General features: G+C 47.4%; 1 protein-coding gene across 3 annotated transcripts in view; it reads right to left on the bottom strand.

Moving 5' to 3' along the window:
* LOC133355779 (ubiquitin carboxyl-terminal hydrolase CYLD-like) overlaps nt 1–9,871 on the bottom strand; it is a 56,260-nt gene extending 46,389 nt beyond the window's left edge. For all 3 annotated transcript variants that reach the window (XM_061573125.1, XM_061573127.1, XM_061573126.1), the window contains exon 1: nt 9,671–9,871. The gene's annotated coding sequence lies outside the window, so the exon portion shown is untranslated. The remainder of the gene's footprint in view (nt 1–9,670) is intronic.
* Between the last annotated feature and the right edge of the window lie 6,364 nt (nt 9,872–16,235).

Below are 16,235 nucleotides of genomic sequence, written 5' to 3'. Positions count from 1 at the left end.
CGAATGTACTATGTGTAGCCAGGGCATAGGGCTTACACGAGTCGAATGTATTGTGTAGCCAGAGGCATAGGGCTTACACGAGTCGAGTATATTGTGTGTAGCCAGAGGCCTAGAGCTTACACGAGATTAGTGGAGTGTGTCGGAGGAAGAAGAGAGACCACACGTTGTATTGTGATACCTAAAGGATTTAATAAAAGTGTGTTACCCGTCAAGAAGTTCCTGCCGTCAATTCCCATACTTCAAAAAGGTGAAAAAAAACACCACACAGAAGCAAAACACTGAGATAAATCCTGAACAGCGTGATGTCCCCACTCCAATGTGTGTAGTTACTACTGTAGAGTCAGTAGTTACTACTACAGTCAATAGATACTACTGTGGAGTCGGTAGTTACTACTGTAGAGTCGGTAGTTACAACTGCAGAGTCGGTAGTTACTACTGAAGAGTCGGTAGTTACTACTGAAGAGTCAGTAGATACTACTGTGGAGTCAGTAGATACTACTGCAGAGTCAGTAGATACTACTGTAGAGTGGGTAGTTACTACTGTAGAGTCGGTAGTTACTACTGTGGAGTCAGTAGATACTACTGTAGAGTCAGTAGATACTACTGTAGAGTCAGTAGATACTACAGTGCAGTCGGTAGAAACTACAGTAGTAACTACTGACTCTGCAGTAGAGTCGGTAGATACTACTATAGTGTCAGTAGATACTACTGTACAGTTAGTAGATACTACTGTAGAGTCGGTATTTACTACTGTAGAGTCGGTAGATACTACTGTAGAGTCGGTAGATGCTACTGTAGAGTCGGTAGATACTACTCTAGAGTCGGTAGATACTACTGTAGAGTCGGTAGATACTACTGTAGAGTCGGTAGATACTACTCTAGAGTCGGTAGATACTACTGTAGTCAGTAGATACTACTATAGAGTCGGTAGATACTATTGTAGTGTCAGTAGATACTACTGTAGAGTCAGTAGATACTACTATATAGTCGGTAGATACTATTGTAGTGTCAGTAGATACTACTGTAAAGTCGGTAGATACTACTATAGAGTCGGTAGATACTACTGTAGTGTCAGTAGATACTACTGTAGAGTCGGTAGATACTACTATAGAGTCAGTAGATACTACTGTAGAGTCGGTAGATACTACTACAGTCCATAGATACTACTGTAGAGTCGGTATATACTACTGTATAGTCGGTAGTTACTACTGTAGAGTCAGTAGATACTACTATAGAGTCAGTAGATACTACTGTAGAGTCAGTAGATACTACTATAGAGTCGGTAGATACTACTGTAGTGTCAGTAGATACTACTGTAAAGTCGGTAGATACTACTATAGAGTCGGTAGATACTACTGTAGTGTCAGTAGATACTACTGTAGAGTCAGTAGATACTACTATATAGTCGGTAGATACTATTGTAGTGTCAGTAGATACTACTGTAAAGTCGGTAGATACTACTATAGAGTCGGTAGATACTACTGTAGTGTCAGTAGATACTACTGTAGAGTCGGTAGATACTACTACAGTCCATAGATACTACTGTAGAGTCGGTATATACTACTGTATAGTCGGTAGTTACTACTGTAGAGTCAGTAGATACTACTATAGAGTCAGTAGATACTACTGTAGAGTCAGTAGATACTACTGTAGAGTCGGTAGTTACTACTATAGAGTCAGTAGATACTACTATAGAGTCGGTAGATACTACTACAGTCAATAGATACTACTGTAGAGTCGGTAGATACTACTGTAGAGTCAGTAGATACTACTGTAGAGTTGGTAGTTACTACTATAGAGTCAGTAGATACTACTGTAGAGTCGGTAGATACTACTGTAGAGTCGGTAGTTACTACTGTAGTGTCAGTAGATACTACTGTAGAGTCGGTAGATACTACTACAGTCAATAGATACTACTGTAGAGTCGGTATATACTACTGTAGAGTCGGTAGTTACTACTGTAGAGTCAGTAGATACTACTATAGAGCCAGTAGATACTACTGTAGAGTCAGTAGATACTACTGTAGAGTCGGTAGTTACTACTGTAGTGTCAGTAGATACTACTGTAGAGTCGGTAGATACTACTACAGTCAATAGATACTACTGTAGAGTCGGTAGATACTACTGTAGAGTCAGTAGATACTACTGTAGAGTTGGTAGTTACTACTATAGAGTCAGTAGATACTACTGTAGAGTCGGTAGATACTACTGTAGAGTCGGTAGTTACTACTGTAGTGTCAGTAGATACTACTGTAGAGTCGGTATATACTACTGTAGAGTCGGTAGTTACTACTGTAGAGTCGGTAGATACTACTGTAGAGTCAGTAGATACTACTGTAGAGTTGGTAGTTACTACTATAGAGTCAGTAGATACTACTGTAGAGTCGGTAGATACTACTGTAGAGTCGGTAGTTACTACTGTAGTGTCAGTAGATACTACTGTAGAGTCGGTATATACTACTGTAGAGTCGGTAGTTACTACTGTAGAGTCAGTAGATACTACTATAGAGTCAGTAGATACTACTGTAGAGTCAGTAGATACTACTGTAGAGTCGGTAGTTACTACTGTAGTGTCAGTAGATACTACTGTAGAGTCGGTAGATACTACTGTAGACGGACAAATGGACAGCCAAGCGGAATGCCGGGCTTTCACAATAGCTTAGTCTTTGTGTATGCATATGTTATGTTTTTAACAGAAGACAAGTTTTGAATTATGTTTCCCCCGGGCAAAGCCGGGAACTTGCTGCTAGTTTTCTACTATGAAACAAATCCACAGCACCTTTACATTCACAGAAAAAAATTATAGGAAAGAGCTACACCCATGACCTTGCTATCACGTATATTTGTGATCTAGAAATAAGGAGCTTTAGGAAACGCATTGTTAGCAGCTGCCACCCTTTGCAGTACAAATAAGCCATTTTTTGGCCAGTTGCTCAAAAAACATTTTTTTTACGAACACCCACCGGCCTTGACAACAGCAGCGTGTCTGTGCGATCGAAACGTGATAATCTGGAAGTGGATGGGATTATACATTCTAAACGCAATCTAGAAACACGTGGTTCCACACCAACAGTTACTTAATGGGGGGAAAACTCCAGCCGTTCCCTTTAAAGATTCAACAGACACACAAAGCACAGGACACGTGTTCGAGTGCGATAAGGCACTGGTTTTAAACGACGTAACGTAAATGATTAAGCAAAGTAATCGTTAAGCGTCACTGCTGAGAAATGTCATAGTAAAAAAAAGTTGTTTTTGACACATCCCATCAGCTGATGCACAGCCTTCTGCTGATAATCAGATGGACTTTCTACAGCTGGCCGCGCGGCGAGCGGTTTGTATAAACTTTCCATACATATTTTATGTGGAGACACAAATAAAGGTGGAGTTATTACTTAATAGATGTAAAGGAGGTGCAATATATATATTTTTGTTACAGTCCGTCATGGGGGATTGTTTGACCATACTTCACCACACTGGTCAGTGCAGATTGGTGTAGTTGGGTGGGGGGCCAGAACTCGTTTATATATAAACTATTAAAACTATAAAACTAATTTTATTTGACCAGATAAGGCTCACCGAGCTGTATCGTTCGATTTCAGCTCAACGAAGCGGCTTATCGCATAGCAATGTATTGCAGGAAAATACTCTAAAAGTATATTGATTCTAAATGAGGTGGAAAAAAACGGGGACCCGGAGAAAAATCCGCACGACCATGGAGAGGGAGAACATGCAAACTACAAACATACAGGGGCGTCGGGGTCGGGATATATTACGCGCCACTGATGTTAGCCGTGACCAGGAACCACACTCGGGTAGCCAGGTTCATTTTGCCGTGCGTCAACCATTGCCTCACCACTCCAAGACTCGACAGAAATGCAACTCACGGCACTAAGAGGAGGCACGTATGAAAGTGAGAAGGGGGCACACAAATGTACCGCCGGCAAATAAGTGACCCACTCTTGTGAACCAACGTCACAGCCTCGTTAACAGCCACCTTATACAAGTTTCTTGCTGTGGTTGTCCCACCTGATGACGGACGCTTGTGTTGCGCCCGAAACGTCGTGATTTAATTTAATTTATTTTATACCTACGTGACTTTACCGAAAGAACCAAAGCAGGTGGATCCCTGCAGTCACGAAAACTTCAAAGCCACCTTATAGCAGAGGGCACACATGCAGTTGAATATGTCCATACCACACACACAGGTAAATGTGCAGCCCTGAAATGCATTTCTCATGCCACTACCACCATAGGAAGAGCCTCCACTAGTGGGAGCTCTGGAGAGCCCTTCAAGAGGGTATATTAGCCTCCTCTTCCACACCGACTAAAACGCCTTGGGGGATTACCCAAACTTCAATCCACCACACGTGACCTGCCGATCAATATTCCATCAATGCAGTTATACATCTCAAAAATTACAATGATATAACAACTTTGCGGCGGGAATTATCCTGTGGCTATATGGACTCGACCTGGATGGAAGAACTATGCTCTTAGTCAAGGAAATAGATTAAGACAGGACCCAAAGCCCCAGGACTCGACCCTAAACTGGTTTAACGTGAAACGTTCCAAGGTTGTGTTGACAGCTTGTCTTGAGAGCAATTAAACATACAGACCGAGCATTGGTTACCACCATCTCCAACATTGCATTATAGAGTTATACATGATATAATAAGTTTAACACGTAGGCTTTCGCGCCCAATATTATTCATAAAAAGATTTTTTGGGTTAGTATGCGTTATTTTTATGTGTCGTAACCCTCCACCACCCAACACGGCCAAACAGTAAAATAAAATGTGTCACGTTTACAAAGACAAATAGTTCACTATTTTAGCCCACCGGTGTGTTGAAGAGTGAATCAACATCATTTAAAAAAAAATTGGTACGACAGAACCATTCTGGCAAATTGCCCGATGATACTGGATGTAATTACCAGCGAAACGTCACTCAAAATTGTAAATGATGTTGATTCACTTTTCAACACACAGGTGGGCTAAAGCAGTGAACTATTTGTCTCTGTAAACGTGACGCATTTTTTTACTGTTTGGCCGTGTCAGTGTTTCAGACAACAGACCTTATTCAGAGCATGCGAAGGAGATGGTAGGCACAAAAATATGTATAGTGTCACCTGGCATATCTGTGCATGCAAACAGCCCCTTTGTCAAGCTCCCGCTGGGCGAGGGTTTCCACACACAGGTCAGAGTTATTTTTACTCTTAGGTTTTTTCGGTAAAGTCACGTAGGTAAAAATTAATAAAATAAAATAAATGAAAATAACTCAATTAAATCACGACGTTTCGGAGGCAACACAAGTCTCCGTCTTCAGGTGGGACCGTCACAGCCAAATTTACTGTATCAAGTGAAGAGTTATTTTTGACCATACTTCACCACACTGGTGACTGTAGGGAGCATAGACGTTGGAGTATAGTTGGGAGCGTGCGTTTCTCAACGAGGGTGAATTTGTAAGACAACACTTGGTATTATAACTTTCCATCGACATTGTCAACGTGGTCGCTGCACATTTTAAGCGGGGGGGGGGGGGGGGACTCTGTATGCGTGCGCACACGTAAGGCTCGCACGAACATAACGAGTTTGAACTGAATCCTATATACAGGTAGTCCCCGACTTACGATATTTCGATCTTACGATTGCGATAGCGATATGACAAAATTGTAAAATATTTTACATTTCGCGCGGCAGGCAAACGCAGTAGCGTACGATGTACGATACTGTACGTTGGGACGCTGCCGGGATGTTCTGTACGCATCTCCCGCCTTGTGTGGTGATGCCTCCTACTCTCACCAGCAGTCGACGGAGTTAAGTGGTCACGGTGTTAGCGCGTGTATTTTTGTTCTGTGTTTCAGAATCTATGTGAGTACAGTACAATATGATACGTTACGATACGTCCAATGCATGTATGATACGTAGCTTTAGCGATTTCATTTTAGGGTTACCACGATACGATACGTTCAATGCATGTTAAAAGTTTTTATAGCAGATAGGATTGTTTCCTGCAAATACTTTCTATGAAATTGCAGTTCATATAGGTAGGCTAAGAATTTACCTTGTTTTTTTCACTTTACATTTTACTGTGCAATGCAGTATTGTAATTAATAAATACATACAGTATATAGTTTATACAGTACGGGACTGTAAATTGCTCTGTTTTGCTAAATGATCACCATTCTTTAAGACTCCTGGGTAGGCTAGGCCATCTTCGACTTACGATATTTTCGACTTACGATGGGGTCGTCGTAACGCATCTCCATCGCAAGTCGGGGACTACCTGTATTCGATTAAAGCATCGCTTTGCTGACAGTCACGTGACATACTGCAGCATCGAGGCGGTGCTCAACTCGTGTCAAAAGCCGCTGATGCAGTGGTGGAAATTCCACATTCCTATGGCGGGGGGGGGGGGTGTCCATAGGACAACCACTGTTGGCGTTACTCATTTTATCAGCCCTGGAGAGTTGATGGGCCGAGTCGACCAGAGTTTTAACTCGCAACCTCATTGCGAGCAGCGCCCTCTCTCCCTCTCTCCCGCTGAGCCACATCGCTCAAGACATTCCCAGCGAAGCGTCACACTTTGGGTTAACCATCTCGTCGTAGCCCCGGCTCCCTTTTTAAACTGCGCAGTTTGCGCGGGGACACTGCCAATGACCATAAACATTACACAATCTCAGCCTTCTGTTGTCAATCCACTGCTGGATTCGACTACGATTGACGCTGGGCAGGACGGGTTACTGAATGCTCGCGGGGGGGGGGGGGGGGGAATAGACGTTGTAGCATCGTACAGTACAACGGATTTGACTGCGTTGCCCCACAACAATTTAGACGAGTCGCCCATCCAAGCACTGTCCACACTCAACCCTGCTTAGCGTCCCAGATCGCTCGAGATCGGACGCAATTCGGAGTGATTTGTCCACAGGCAAAGCGAGGCAAATAAAAAAAACTTACACAGTTGGTGGATCACGACAAGACGGGAGACACCGTTGGATGCATTACCCCCCCTCTCTCCCCCCCACTACGTGCGTAGTAGGGGCATTCTGTGGCGTTTATTGAAGGAAGCACAGCAAGTAGATTTTTTAAAGACGGCAACACGAGCATATTACGGTTGGTCAAACATCATAGGGGGCCATCCATTTAGTACGTACGCATGGAGGGGGATTAACCCAAATGCGTACGCGTGCGTATGGGATAGGGGGGGGTCTACTGACAATGTACGCATAGGAAACGGGGGAGGGGGGGCGAGGCAGTGAAGCCTCAATAATAATTTGTCTACATTGGCCTTCAAATTAGTTAGATTGTCCGGCGATGGACTGTTTGCTTAATATTATTAATCCTTGATCGTTTCTGCGTGGATTCAATATCGGCCGTTCTATAGGATTGGGGGGGGGGGGCGTCAATCATACGTACGCAGGTGGGGGGGGGGGGGTATAAAAAGTCCTCGTGCGTACAGGGAGGGGGGGGTAAGGCTCAAGTTGACAGATTTTTTGCGTACCTACTAAATGGATGGCCCCGTAACGCAATCCTCCTCCTGCAATGGACACGCCCGACGCAGCAAACCGATTGCACGTTTATGGCATTCTCGCTTCGGCTGTCACTTCACTCTTGATGAGAGGGGTCGTGGACGCGTACCACAGGTTGAGAGCGCCCCCCCCCCCCCTTCCTCTCCAGAAGGGCCTACTCTTCCACGTTGGCCACACGTCTTCGAAGAGGTGCCAGTACCCACACTTTAACCCCCATCACACGCACCACCTGCCGACGATCTGCAGAGCGGTGTGTGTCCATTTGCATAGCCGGGTGGACAGATCCACGGCGGGATGTGGGATGGGGAATTCACGAAATTGCACCATTTGCTTTAACTTCCGTAATGGGGAACCAGAATTGACGACTTCTTGATTTCAAGGCCAGTGCTGCATGAGCGGTTTGACAACATTGTTACATTCCACTGTTACTCTAGATTCAGTACAGCACGTAGGTTTTCGCGACCAATGTCATCCACAAATCGAGTTTGTTTTGGGGGTTCTATCGCGTAAATGTGTCGTTGAACCCACCACCACCCGACACATTTAACTAGTACGGCTTGTCACGTAAACAAAACGTGCTAATTAGTTACTGCTTCAGCACACCGGTGTGTTGGAAAGTAAACCCACAACATTTTTGCGTGTGATTTTTTAACCACAAATCTCACTTTCTCCCGAAGGCGACGAGACCAGAATTATAGAGGCATGACACACAACACACACATCTCGTACCGGACTGCAAGGCGCACCAGCCCAACTTATAACTTATTACAGAACTCAGACCGTATTGGTCACTCCGTTCCCTTATCAATCTCAACGTTCATCCTATATTTGAAGCTTTCGTGACTGCAAGATTCATATTCTTAGGTTTTTTTCGGTAAAGTCACGTGAATTTACCGAAAAAACCTAAGAATATGTTCATCCTATACACAACACTATACACCCCTATACACTACACATTGCACTATACTATACACCACACTATACATTACTATACACTGCTATACACTACACTATACACCACACTATACATTACTATACACTGCTATACACTACACTATACACCACACTATACATTACTATACACTGCTATACACCACACTATACATTACTATACACCACACTATACATTACTATACACTGCTATACACTACACTATACACCACACTATACATTACTATACACTGCTATACACTACACTATACACTACACTATACATTACTATACACCACACTATACATTACTATACACTGCTATACACTACACTATACACCACACTATACATTACTATACACTGCTATACACTACACTATACACTACACTATACATTACTATACACCACACTATACATTACTATACACTGCTATACACTACACTATACACCACACTATACATTACTATACACTGCTATACATTACACTACTACATACCTGTCAACCCCCCTTATCAGTGCCCTACCTAATAACATACCAATTCAGACATCATTGGTCACCCCGTGCCCTTATCAATCTCAACGTTCATCCTATAGAGTCCCATCACAAGGCAGTAAACACAAATAAGACACATTTTTTTGCCCGTATTGAAACGGCTGTACGCCGTATAGACCTGACAACTTAATTTCCCTGTGAGTTGAGAACTATGGGTTTTAAAACGCTGGGGGAATAGTTCCTTTTACAATCCAGGGTAGAATACGGGAAGTGGTAATGCAGTACACGTACGTGACGTGGTTTACGTGCATTTTGCACACAACGCATACAAAGTGGTTATACACAATACCGTTGTATACTCAAACTGAAATAACCCCAATAATGTTGTTGATAAGTAGACTTGTGTTAAACATTACCGTATAACTTACTAATACGACTCGTGCGCTATAACCCGCATATCCGTACGGTATAATCCCATCAGCGACAGCACACAACTACCGCAACTTAACACAAATCACACCCCCCCGCCCGCATTTCGACTCGCAAAGGTTTGACACCGACGTGCAACAAATAAATGTTTACATTTATCGCGATAAGAACGTTTGCCTAAACGTCGGCAACGAAGGGGTGTCAAGACCACAACACCACCAGGGGCCTACTCTAGGCCTCGCCTAGGGCACGCAAAGCCAACGGAGTTTAGCGCCGCACTCAAACTCGCCTTTCGCACTTCTCTTCCGTCAGCGTCGACCGCCTCAACTTTTTATCTCGACTCCCAAGTGCTCCTCCTCGTCGTTTAATTTTGTTGTGGACGCTCAAAGTCACCGATAAAATCCCTCGGCTCGTCAAATCTCCTCACAACCGACGCCACCAACTCTGCGCCTCGGCCACCAACACCGAGAAGCGGCCGCCTCGCGCGTTACAAAACCCTCGCGCGGATAGACACGCCCCCCCCCTCGCCTCGACCAATCGCGTCGCGTTGCGTGCACCCCCCCCGCCCCGCACCCCCCCGCCCCGCGCACGCCTCGACCAATCGCGTCGCGTTGCGCGCGCTACCCCCCCGCCCCCCGCCCCCGAATGGGCAAGGAGCCCGCGCGCTGACGGCGGAGGCTGCGTGACGCTGAAGTGACGGTGACGTCATTGTGGGGGCGGCGTGGGGGGTGGGGGGGGAGCGGTGGGGGAGCGGTTAGCGCCGTGAAGGGCACCGGACCTGGCCACCTGGCCACCTGGCCACCCGAGTTCGATACCTACGTGACTTTACCGAAAAAACCTAAGAATAAAATTCGATTCCAAGCTCAGGGCTAACAACACCGGCGACGATTATCCGAACCGGTCCTGAGCCTCCCCTAGGTCGACTCGGTCTCAAATGAGTACCTGGTTGCGGTGTGTTAAAGTCGTCACTGGGGAGACAAAGGCGGCCGGGCGTGGTGCTGGTCACCCACCTCCTCGTGTGCCGTGCCGGCCTTCACAGGTGCTCGCGAACAGCACTTGCCCCTACAGTCTGTTAAGGCTACACGGGGGATCTTTGTCTTTGTGTGGGGGAGTGGGGAGCGGTAGTGTAGCGGTTAGCGCGCTGCGTAACGAACCTGGCGGCCCGAGTTTGATTCCCGCTCACGGCTAACACCGGCGACTATTATCTGGGCCTCCCCTAGGTCGACTCGGCCTCAAATGAGTACCCGGTGCGGGAGGGGAGGGGTGACCGGCTCCGGTCTGAACAGCAGAGGTCTCACTCCGAATGAGTCGGGCGGCTTTATCTTTTTAAATCCTTTATATTAAGTTCACTTGCTTGCTTGCTTGCGCGCTTACGACCGTGCAATTCTTTCGGTCGTTTTTTTAACCCACTTCCCGTGATCCAATCGAGCTGACATTTTGCACACAGACTCGTTGTGCGTGACAATTTATTTTCGTGAAAAAAAATATCCAACATTTTTTACTTTTTAGGAATTTTTTTTTCATATTTAATTTAAAATACCAATGTGATAAAAATGAAACTCTTACTCAAGAAAAACAGAAATGAATAATAAAATGAAACCGATGCCACGCATATAAAAGATTTATAGTGAAAAACTTTGTTTTTTACGGGTTAATTTTTTACCGGCTGCGCTAATTTTTGAGCGAAAATTTTTTTTTTGATGCCACCGATGTCGGCTAGCTGATGCCACGACATTTGGTACACGAGCACGCGGAGCAAAACAAACCCCACACGTCCCGTGGCCTTCACAGTCAAACAAAGAAGAGGATGTAATAACAGGCGACGTTTCGGGCAATGCTTCTTCTTCAAAGTACATGCGTAGAGTTGCCAGGGAGGTGAAGTGGACAAGAGTTGCGTTTGAACTAGAGACATTAGCCGGGACGTTGCCGAATTGTATTTCAACATTTATTTTAAGGCCACGCTTTAGCTACTCTTGACGCTTGTGTTGAGTTCTCAGTAGGGGGTCGTCCATAAATGACGTCACGTGATTTTGGACGATGTTTGACCCCCCCCCCCCCTTCGTCACACGGCGTGACAAAAAGTCAGACCCCCCCCCTCAAATATGACGTCACAAAGCTCTGCCCCCCCCAAATAAAACATGCTTCAAATCGCTTTAAACTATTGTCATTGTAGTGCGTATTTAATGTGGCGCTGCAATCTGATGTTGTAGGAGAACACATTTATTAAAAAGTATATTTAATTAAGTAGAACGTGTTGTCTATATTTATTTAAAGTTGCGCATTTTGATGTGACGTCACATTTCTCAAAGCCCCATCCAAACACAACGCAGGGTCAACTTCACTTAGCTTCTGAGCCCCAATGAGGTCGGCCGAATTCCAGGTGATCACCAAAATGCCCTGTAAACACGCAACGTCGAGCCAACGTTGGCCTGACGTTCCATGTTTACCGGGATGCTTTCTTCAGATACGTCTCAAGGCTGCTTGGTGGTGTTCGGTAAATCCCATCACTTGCTTGGACGTCATCATTTGTGGGAGGAAGCCAACGCGTCTGGAGAATACCCAGGAGGCAATCGAGGGAACAACACTCAAATTATCCTGTGCGGATCACCATCACAGCATGAGCCCCACGGGCAATCCTTGGCCGGATGAAGGCCTCCCCACTTCGTCGACATCCTTCAGGGCCCTGCGATGTCACAATCCACCTCGCGCCTGCGCACGAGTTGATTTCAGCGCTCCGTCTCCAGCGTGGTCGTAACCTCTCAGACGCGTTCCCTCTTTCGGCTGCCACTGATGATGATGCTGATGCAATTTTAACTTTTTTTTTTATTAAAGGGGCGCCACGGTGGCTAGGAGATGTTAACGACCTCGCCTGGTGTACAGGAGGTCGTGGGTTCGATCCCGACCCTGACGCCTGCTGCTGTATATTTGGAGTTTGCGGTGTCTCTCTCCCCGTGGTCGCGTGGATTTGCCACTATTCTGGCAAATCGCCCGATGATACTGGATGATATAATTATCAGCGAAACGTCGTACTACACAAATTGTAAATGGTGTGAATTTACTCTCCAACACACCGGTGGGCTGAAGCAGTAACTAATTGGTAGTTTTGTTCACGTGACAAATCCCTTACTGATAGGCTGTGTCGGGTGGTGGAGGGTCACGACACAACATTTATACTTCCGCGATCTAACCCAAAAACCTTTATTGTGCATAACATTGGTCGCGAAAGCCTGTCACGTGGTAAACGCGGTATAAATGTAGCCGAGTACCTCCACGTGCTTTCATTTCACGTGGCTCTATATAGTTGCCGATATATCATGCCGTTTGTTTACCCAGAATAGCCTCGCAGAGTCTTAAGACCTTGTGTTTTTTTTGCAGGAGGGTCCCGCCAGTGGTTTAGTGTGGCTTGGCATGGGCTCTGATGCAAGCAGTAAATACATTTAATGCCTCCCCAGCCCCCCTTCATAGCCCCCCCCACCCCCCACAGCCCCCCTTCATAGCCCCCCCCACCCCCCACAGCCCCCCTTCATAGCCCCCCCCACCCCCCACAGCCCCCCTTCATAGCCCCCCCCACCCTCCACAGCCCCCCTCCACAGCCCCCCCCACCCCCCACAGCCCCCCTCTACAGCCCCCCCACAGCCCCCCTTCATAGCCCGGCGCCTGGACCCCGGTTCAGCTTCACCGTCTGCACACTCGGCAGTAGCGCCATGACAGGATACAGAAAAATGAATTCGCGACAGAATGAATAATAAATTATGTTAACATTTTATGCCCATATATGGGGTCATTTCGCGTGGCTTTGCCCACACAAAGATTGGAACGGGAATAGACTTTTTTTTTTAACGAGACGTAACTCTGTTCAAGAGCGCGTCTTGGCGGTCACAAACTCACCGCCTCATTCCGTGGCCGAGCTGCCGTGGAAGGTTTCGTGTGGACGTGGGTCAAACGTTGGCGCCCGATGTTACAGCGGTGAAAGAGCTGAGCGCAAATTGGCTCCATGCAAAACTCTTTTTGTTGGGCGAGTCCATGACAATGTCTGCTGTCAAACCGCCCACGTCTCAACTTTCAGAACAATGGGATTGAATTTGGTTCACGTTGTGCCGCTGAAACAATGGGGCAAAGTTCCTACTTAGAACTTTCGTGACTGCAGGAATTCGTATTATTTGGTTCTTTCGGTAAAGTCACGTATATAAAAATAATAATAAACTTTATTATTATTATTATTATTCTATCTACGTGACGTTGATAGAAAAAATATAGGAAAAAGTGTATTTAAATTCCATCCCCCACCCACCAAAAGACCCCCCCCCGTGTAGCCGTAACAGATTGTTGGAGCAAGTGCTGTTGGCGGGTAGCCCCTATGGTGGCCGGCACGACACGGCACACGAGGGGTGGGTGGCCAGCACCACGCCCGGCCGCCTTTGTCTTATATCAGGCTGAGTCGACCCAGGGGAGGCACAGGACAGGTTCAGTTATAATCGCCACTGGTGTTGGCCGTGAGCGGGAAGTGAACTCAGGTCGCCGGGTTCGTAGCGTAGCGCGCTAACCACCACGCTACCGCTCCCCCCCCACAACAACAACCGCCATTCGCCACTAAGTGGCGGTGACGTCACCACGACGCTTGTGCCAGGCCATGTGCACCTTGAGGCTACCACGTGAAGTGTCGAACGCCCGCTGGCAGGAGGTCACGGGGCAGACCCAGCAGGTGCCACGGGTCGACTGACTGAGATGACCGAGATGACTGGCTGATGCACCACCTGTGCCCCCTACTGTGCCAACTTGCTGTGCTTTAGCCACCCGGTGCTCCGCTCGTTGTTGTGAGCGTTGCTCATCCGCCCTCCCACACACACAGACACACACACACCCTCTCCCACATACCACACATCCTCTCCCACACACCACACATCCTCCACCTCTGGGTATACCACGGTCGATCGGGCAGGTCGCGTTTGGTGGCGGGGTCAATCGCGGGCGCTACCACCTCTTCTCAGACATCTGGCCATGCGCGGAAGAGTAGGCAAAGTACTCTGGGTCGCTCTTGCAAATGAGACTCATCCTGCAGGGTAAACAAGTAAACGTGACTTGACCCTCTAGAGCTCCCTGCATTGGAGGCCGCTTCTGTCAGCGGTAGCGTGAGCGAGAAATTGCGGGGCTGCGCCTGGAACGTTGATTTGTTTAATATTGAATTTTGTAAAAAAAAATTAAGTGAGCTTTCTGAGAGCGAGGTGGAAGCCAGTGTCCGTGTGTGCTCACAAAGACGCCGCATCTCATCGGGCGGACTCAATGCTCGTTGTTTCGATTGGTGCCCTTTAAAATGCGCTTCCTTCTGACTCCACGTGACACCCGAATGTCAACCGTCAACTCAACTGAGTCGGGAGGCCGCCTTTAAATAAGTTCCCGTCGTTGTGTTAAAAACAAGGTGTCACATTTTCCACTTCAGTCGTGCACTCTGAAGGCTACGGTCTCACGCGTGAACTTATTTTTCTTTATTTTGACCCCAAAAAAATATTCCCCCCCCCCCACTCCAACGTTTTTGAATCTCAAAAGTCAAATTTCATTCGCGTTTCCATCGCTCTCTCGCACCAGAGCGCGTGACGTTGGCACTCACCGCGCGGGTCTCCGAAGCCGTGTTTCCCCCTTGGCGCACGTGTCATTGATTCGTCATCATCATCAGCAGCAGCATCTTCAGCAGCAGACACAATCAATCCACTGCTGGATGGAGGCCTCCCCGAGCCGTCGTCTCGCGATTCGAAGATCCGTCTCGCAGCCGCACGTGGGCCAATGTCGTCGCTCCGTCTCCCAGCGGCGGACGTGGCACGAGCCACACGTCCCTTCATTGGGACGCCGCTCTGCCCATTATCATCGCCCATCGTCATCGTCGTGATTTCAGTCCCGCACCTCCGATGAGCACGGTTGGCTACGTACGGTGCGAAAGAAGTTCAAAATACACACGTACTTTTTGTTTGTTCTATAATTCCCCCCCCCCTGCCATAAAACACATTCCTGCGGAGGGAGCTGGTAGGAACGTTGGGTTGCTCGATCAATGGCCAGGGTCAACTGCGGCGTGGTGTATTCCGCAAATATTGCTGACTGTGAGGGTGGGCACAAGCCGGCGTGAGTAGGTTAAACGTTGAGTTTTATAAGGGCACCACGGGGTGACCAGCCCCTCCCCACCCAGCCCCACCCCTCCCATCCCCCACCCAGCCCCACCCCACCCTCCCTACCCAGCCCCACCCTCCCCACCCAGCCCCTCCCGACCCTCCCCTCTCCACCCAGCCCCACCCCTCCCATTTTTGGATGCACGACGGACGGACGGACACAATAATCCCCTGTGGGCTGGTGGAACCAGGTGGTTCCTACCAGTAGAACTAAAGTATATTTTCTGCAGGCGCTGGCTGAATGATTACGTCGCACGATGATAACGGCGACGACGACGATGATGATGAATCAGTCGTCCGCTGCAGTCGTCGTAACAAATGCGTAGCGGTGGCCGGGTGGCCGAGCGGTTCACAACGACTGGACTTTCATGGGAGGCTTTGCACCCAGCCGTGAATTGATCATTTTTATTCTTACGTCATATTCAAAATTTGTTACAGGCGCCTCTCTATAACAAAGTTTAATAAAGCGGTAACAACAGTGGAGTGATCTAGAAGGCAGGGGCGGTGCAAGGGCCGAGGAATGAGTGGCCGGAAAGAGAGGGCACCTCGTCGTCTGTGTCGCCGTTGTCATCGTCGTCATCATCGTCGTCGTCATTATCGTTGTCGTCATCGTCTTCGTCGCCATCGTCATCGGCAGTCCCTCGGGGTTCGAGGATTGACGCCCGTCAGGTTTGCTGGTTGTCTCTTGAGGTGGCCGAG

This window comes from Lethenteron reissneri, chromosome 52, assembly GCF_015708825.2.
Source record: "Lethenteron reissneri isolate LAM-NWPU_2019-01 chromosome 52, ASM1570882v1, whole genome shotgun sequence".
Lineage (NCBI taxonomy): Eukaryota > Metazoa > Chordata > Hyperoartia > Petromyzontiformes > Petromyzontidae > Lethenteron > Lethenteron reissneri.
Note: the sequence above shows the minus strand (reverse complement) of the source record. Positions and strands in the feature narration are given on the sequence as shown.